Source organism: Pezoporus flaviventris, unplaced genomic scaffold (assembly GCF_033815535.1).
Source record: "Pezoporus flaviventris isolate CSIRO_AGI_PZ_B2104156 unplaced genomic scaffold, CSIRO_AGI_Pfla_v1 ptg000031l, whole genome shotgun sequence".
In the NCBI taxonomy this organism is placed as follows: domain Eukaryota; kingdom Metazoa; phylum Chordata; class Aves; order Psittaciformes; family Psittacidae; genus Pezoporus; species Pezoporus flaviventris.
In genome coordinates, this window is record NW_026892579.1 from 4,318,553 (window position 1) to 4,325,327 (window position 6,775).

The 6,775-nt window shown below is 43.0% G+C and overlaps 1 long non-coding RNA gene across 1 annotated transcript; it reads left to right on the top strand.

The window, feature by feature from the left end:
- The first annotated feature begins 951 nt into the window (after positions 1 to 951).
- On the top strand, positions 952 to 5,737 carry LOC133273414 (uncharacterized). Its single transcript, XR_009744781.1, has 3 exons — positions 952 to 1,697; positions 4,398 to 4,724; positions 5,627 to 5,737. It is a non-coding gene; the product is annotated as an uncharacterized LOC133273414 (long non-coding RNA).
- The last annotated feature ends 1,038 nt before the right edge of the window (positions 5,738 to 6,775 follow it).

Genomic DNA, 6,775 nt, shown 5'->3' on the forward strand with positions numbered 1-6,775 from the left:
GGTTATAGCTGACATAGGTTGTGAGTTTAGTTTGCAGAAGTTTAGTTAATCCACTGTGGATCTGAATGATCCCCAGCTCTTCCCTCTCCCAGTCATCACACTTTTATGCCAGAGTAAATGTCACTGGGGCTCTGTTGAACTATTTGCAGTCACCAAGTACCTTCCCCCTATTGTACCTGTGTGGTCATGTGCTTCAGTTCCCAGGAAAGACTGGAGCACTGAGATTACAGCCAAAATCTCTGCTTCTCTTTCCCTTGTCTCATGCTGCTCCAAAACAGGTGTTTATGCTGTCAGGCTAAATGCTCCATCTCTATCCTATGGCAGAAGAAAGAAGGAGGCAAGCAAGCCCAAAACTTTGGAAGAATGACTGTAAGGCCAGTTCAGAGCACTCCCCACTGTGCCCTCCAGTGCCTGGCCTGCCCCTGGCAGACATACAGGCACAGAGCAGGAGTGGCAGTAGGAGCTGCCTCCAGCCAGCTCCCCACAATCACATCCCTCACTGGTGCACCATGCAAGAAAAGGAGACCCTCGAGGTCACCTGGTTTTACCCACGTAGGGGGTCATTGGCTGTGAACAGGATTTTTCACCTCTTCTTCATCTTGTACTGGTTTTTTTTTCTGCTCCACAGGAGCATTTATCCTTTCGAATTACAAAAATACTCCTTTGGAGTTCATGGTGTTGATGATCATCCTCTCTTTACTCAGGTTCATTAATGGCTTAATTGCCATCCACTGTGTACCATGGTGTTGTCCATCAAAGAGCTTCCTAGAGCTTAACAAGCCAGACGTGTAAGCTTCACAAGCATGCAAATATAGATGTATGTATTCCAAATAACTTTGCTCATTGCTGAAGTGCAGCCACCCTGCCATGAATTGTGGCAATTTTTCAACAATGTGCAGCTGCATTACAAAACCGTGCAGGATAGGAAGTGAAGGATACCTCATTTCAAGGAAACCCAGGAGGAATCTGAAGTTGGCGCCCTAGTATTAATCTCACGTGAATTTATCTCCTGACCAGGTTAAATAGTTGGCAAGTAGAAAGGAAACGAGAGCATATTTCATAAATACTGGGGCTTTAATTTGCTTATATTTGAACCCATTTGTGTGTATGAACCTTGAAAATAGCTTGTGATTCAACATCAAACGTTTTTGTGCAATTGTCCTGCCAAGTAAAACTTGTTTGCTCTCCATTGATGTTCCAATACCAACAATTGATACAATCTGGCTAAACCTTAAATTTCCATTTGCTATGCTCTTTGAATGTTTTCAATACTAAAAAAAAAAGACAGAAAATAAGATGGATCTATGAACATGTTGGAGAGCAAAAAAAAAAAGGGGGTTACATGCACTTATTTGTGTATTCAGTGAATACCAAAAGGTTCTGACTCTGGCTGGGGTGCCAGAGTTGGTTTTAAACAAACTCCAAACAGCTTTTTCAATAGCATCTCCCCTCATCAAGAACTCAGGTGGACGAGCTGTAGTAAACGCTGAAAGGGTCAACACGATGGCACTTTCAGCAAAGTCTTTCAGCACCACCTAATGAACTGCAAGGGGTTTTCCTGGCAACACCTGCAGGACTGTGGGAATTCCTCAGTCACAGGCTCAGCAAAACTAGAATCTGGGGCAGGAGAGGAGCAAAATTCATGGCTTGAAAATGATACCTCTGCCTGCAGCTGCCAACTGAAAGCTCATCAAGGAGTAAGTCAGAAAAAGCCCATCTGCAGTGACTGTAGTTATGCCCAGGCTGGTTTGACTTACAACAAGCTCACTGCAGGTACTTCATGTTTTCTACAGATTTGTGGTGGTTTGTTTTGTTTTTTTTTTTGTGTGTGTGTGTGGTTTTGGGGGTCTTGTTTTTGTTTTTTTGGTTTTTTTTTCTTTTGGTATGAAATTAGCAAAGATTACAGCAAAACTGCATCAGCTCTGTGTGCATCTAGCAACAGATTCCTTGCTGGTCTGACATAAAGCCCTACTTAACACATTGACAGATTTTTTAAATAATCTTTTTTTTGCACCCATTCAAAGCAAATACTGGAAATGAGGGGAGAGAAATTTCAGTTTTACCTTTGTACTGTAAAGTTTTATAGTTCTGTCAGCGTTATGTCCATACTTCCATACAAATAAAAGCAGCAGTGAAGCAAAGAAGTCTCCAGTGGTATCTGTGGGCCTTCTTCTTTTGTGGGATTTTTTCTCTAGTTGCAATGTTTTGGAGAAGGGCGTGCTGCCAGCATCATGCTTAAGGACTCCAGTGATGCACAGCAGCATTTTCAGTTTTGATCTTTAAATGTGTTCTTTGCAATTCAGTTAAAGTACTTCCTCGACACGAACGTGTTTCCCCCTTTTACATTCTACTTTCAGTGGGCACAAGGGTGCTTTGCTTCCCTGAGCCTCCCGCCATTTTTCGAACAGGGGGTGTTAGCGTGGGAGGTTTTCCAGCTTTCCAGGACGGTGCTGCCATCTCCTGATCAAACCTGAGGCTTCTCCTGCTGAAAGCCGGCCGGGAGCAAGGCTCCCAACGTTCTTCCTTTCCAGAAAGGACAGTGAATAGACTTTGACCCCTGGCTGTGCCGGTACCTGTTCTGCAGCGCGCTGCATCCCTTCCCCTCCGCCGGTGCTGATCGGCACGGGTGTCTGTGCAGCGGGATCCGGCGGATGAGCTTGGGGGGACGAGGGCTGCTGTGATCAGGACTCCCCCCGTTTGCCCCGGCAGATGCAGGAGAGGCTGGGCAGAGGCTTTGCTCTTTCTGGGAAGATGAGGAACATTTTCTCAATTTAAGCTTTCGGAAAACTCGACGCAGATTTTTAGAAATGGGGTTTTCGACCTTTTTTGATGCACTCGCGATTTGCCCACCTCCGAGGCACAACTTTGAAGCCTGCAGGTCTTTCTTTGCCTGATCTCCTCCCTTCTCCCCACCTCAGCACTGCCACTTTTATCTTTTTCTTCCTCCCTGCAGTCGCGCGATGCTGCACCAGCCACCTCCCTACCGCTTGTGGTCTTCCTTCCCTCGGCCTGGAGAAGCCGCTTCGTTGCGCCCCTTTTCCCCATGACGCCAAAGGCGCTTTTCGGGTTCCCCCCCGTCGGGAGGCCCAGTCGGGAAGCCGGCAAGCACCGGGGGCAGTAAGATCTAGCAAAGCTGCTGCCGGCGGTGAGCTTCTCTCTTCCGCCCCTCCGGCGGCTCCTCCGCGGCGCCGACTGCACGGTCCTGAGCTCCGCGCCGCGCTCCGCACCACCCTCCGGGGGCCGCCAGTGCCGCATCGCGCCCACTAAGGGGCGCCGCAGGGCCGAGACGGTATCGTCTGCCCCGGCTGCCTGTGATGCCAGCGCTTATTTACCTTTAATTAATCTATTTTACTTTATTTTACTATTTTAGTTTAGTTTTGGTTTATTTTGTATTGTTTTGTTAAAAATGTATTTATTTAATTAAATAATATTTTATTTTATTAAATTTTATTTTATATTTTATTCCATTTTATTTTGTCTTTCAGGCAAAACCCCCATGCCTACATTCGGTAGGCCTAAGAATGCCTTTTGCAGTATTGATTTAAGGGATGCACTTGCTAGCTTGAAAGAAACAAGTAAAATGTTAACTGCCCCCTCACATTTCTAATGGCAAAGTTTTTCCTTCTCAGATATTCAGTGTCTCTCTAGCATCCCAAACCAGATTGATGTTTATTCTGTAGCTCCTACTCCTCCCCCTCCCCCCTTATTTATTCAGGTTGCTTTATCTCAATGAGCCATTATTGGAAAATCTTTTTAGCAATAAGGCATGAATTTGCTACTATGTTTCTTCTAATACAGGAGTAAAGATTTAATGGTAGCATATCACCTCTCTTAGAGTATGTTTTCTGCCACTAAAGTAATGGCAAGTGGAATAAGAGACAGGTGGTAGTATCTATAAACTCTGCTAATGGCCTCATCAACATACGTTTAATGTATTCTAAACTATACTTCATATCCTACTGTTGCTAATACATTTCCTCTGGCACCTCTCCTCAACAAAGAAATTTGGAGAGGAAAGGAAACATTAATAAAACCAAAGTGTTTAATTTAAAAGCAGATATAAAGTTTAACACTGCTCATAACAAAGTTTATTTGACAAGAGATCAGCTCATTATAAACCTCAACAATTTTGTTGCCAGCATTAGTGAAAGGCTTTGACAAAACAAAGGCTTTTTAGATATAGTTATGGCCTTTCTGCTGCATTTGGTGTTTGATCATGTCATGCAACAGCATCACTTTCTAATGGATTACAAAAGTCGACCAGTCAGGAGATAGCCCTGGGTAATTGTTTGTTAGGACAAAGAACAGTCAGGTCTACAACAACAGGCTTTCCGCTGCTTAACTTTTAAAAACATATCTTCCTCTACTAAAAATGCATTTTTTTTCCTGACACACAGGTGTATTTCAGGCTGAATTCAGATCCCCTGCTTTTTGGTGAGGCCTTCAACAACCCTACACAGCCATTCCCCCTCCAAACTTCTGGAGGGTGAGCTTTGGGTGGTGACAACTTGCCTTCATTATCCTCCTTCCTGCACCTGAGGAGCTGCCCACACAGGAGGGCCATAATCCCTGGCACTGTCACCAGGCAGTTTGAGAGCACCGATAACAGCGATGACAGCACTGGTAGTCCTTGTGCTGACAGTATGCATCCAAAGCCTTGCTGACAAATTAGGAGCAAAATCAGATGTCTTCAGAGTGCAGAGCTCCCATGAAGACACAAACCTGTAGGTTCTGCTCTGGCCTAAGATTTTTTGCAATGTTGTGTCCGTGTCTTATTTCTTTGGATTTATTTCCTATGTTACAAGTACATGCTCAGGGTAAAGAACAGAAGGAAGTATGAGAATAAAAAGAGATTACTAGAAGTTCAGAAGGCCTCTACAAGATGCTCTAAAGGGCTATTTGCTGTTACAAATAGTAACAAAACCATTTCTTGCCATATTCTAGGAACAAATACAAATATCTTATACTCATGCAAAGAAATAATTTAAATTGCTTATGTGTTGTCAGTGCTATGCCAGAGTCATGGTATGATTTCCAACAGAACATTAGTTTATGTTTTTTTCTGTTACTACAGAAGATCATTTCCGCACTGATGAAATGAAGCACTTCAACCTGCACTTACTCTTAATTGGAAGTCAGTGCATCTACTTGTATATGTAAATTTAACTTGAGGAAAGCAGGTTTGGAATATGCAGCAATCTGCATGATCAGGACTTAGGAATGTTTCCTCTTTCCTCTTAATGATTAAAGAGGATTTTCCTTCAGATTCACTAGGGTGGCCCTTTTCCCCCATCTTAGCCAATGCACCTCTCTGTCCTGACTGTTGTTAATTATAAAGAACCCCAGAGAAAGAGATTGGCTACTAGAAACTGTTATTTGACTTAGCAAATATGCTCTGAGACGCCCAAAGTTACTCTTTGTCTCTCAAACTCTGTAAAATGAATTATAAAGGGGTAACACAATTGTGAGAACTCCTCCATGTTGAAGTGTCATTGTTTGAGACTGTTTTCCCACTTTCTTTAAGTTCTCATTTTATTCTAGGGGTCAGTGAGGATGAGTGGTTAGAAAAGCTGTTGATCTCTAGTTTTGCTTTTACTTTCATGAGTTCATATCTCTTTGTCACCAGGTTGCCAAACCCTACTTTTACCCATGGAGGTTGGTAACAGGGCAGTGCCTCACAGCACTTTGTATGTAGCATGGATAGTGAGTATCTTATGCTGTATCATGACAGAAGCAGATGGGACTGGATTTTAGTATATTGCAAATAAAGAAGAGCCAGACTTCCTCTAACTCTTTGGGCTCCATGTTTGAGTTGATGTTTATAAGGATTGCAAGCCAACAGAGGGAGGGTTTGTCACTGTTAAAGAATACATAGAATACATACACACTCAGCAAAGACCAAGAAAAAAGCTCTCAGCTGCAAGAGCACAGCTTAGCAAGGCTTTCCTACAACATGCTGTAGAGTTGCTGTTTTCCTTGCATGTGAAAGATAAAATCTGTGCCATTTGAAATCATCCTCAAATTGTCCTTTCCCTGTACGTTCCCATGTCGTTTTATTTTTTCTATAAAATCCAGTCTAAAATAGAGCATTGCTTATTTCACTAAATTTTATTTTCATTTTATATATGAAAACTTTACCAGAACAGCTTTTTTGCCTCTGTATTCATTCCTGGTAAGGTGCTAATAACTGTCTCATTTGTATGCTTGTAATATTGGACTTTACATACAACCTTGCTGAGCCCCAGCTTGCAGTATTAGTCTTGCAGTTTGTTTCCTTAAAGTTGTTTGTGGCTCTCTCACAGCCATTGATACTGAAGCAGAGATGGTTAACAAATAGAATCTGGGAAAATCAGTTGATCTTCCGTTTGCTGAAGGCCTGATGGAGAGCTGTACTGCAGTAGCTAATGCAAAGTTCTGGTTAAATATTGTCCTACCATTTGCACTATACCGTCTGTTGTTTTTACACTGAAGGCTTAGCAGAGGTTGGAGGCAGTATTGACTTTGTAATTAAACTATTTTAACTTCAGGATTTTGTAATCACCGAACTTAAGCCATCTGTTATAGTACATGGACAATTTCCCCACCCCCTGCTTCACCCCTCCTCTCTAGGAAAAAAACACAATCATGTTTTTAATGGCAAAGCCCCTCATGTGATGGGGGTAGAAAGGGAAAATGAGCATAATTTCCTTTTTCTAAGACAATATGCTCATGGAGCTTTCACTCCTTGCGAGAGGAGGTGCAGGTAGGACTTCCATGGCTGGCTCCTCCTGTCTCC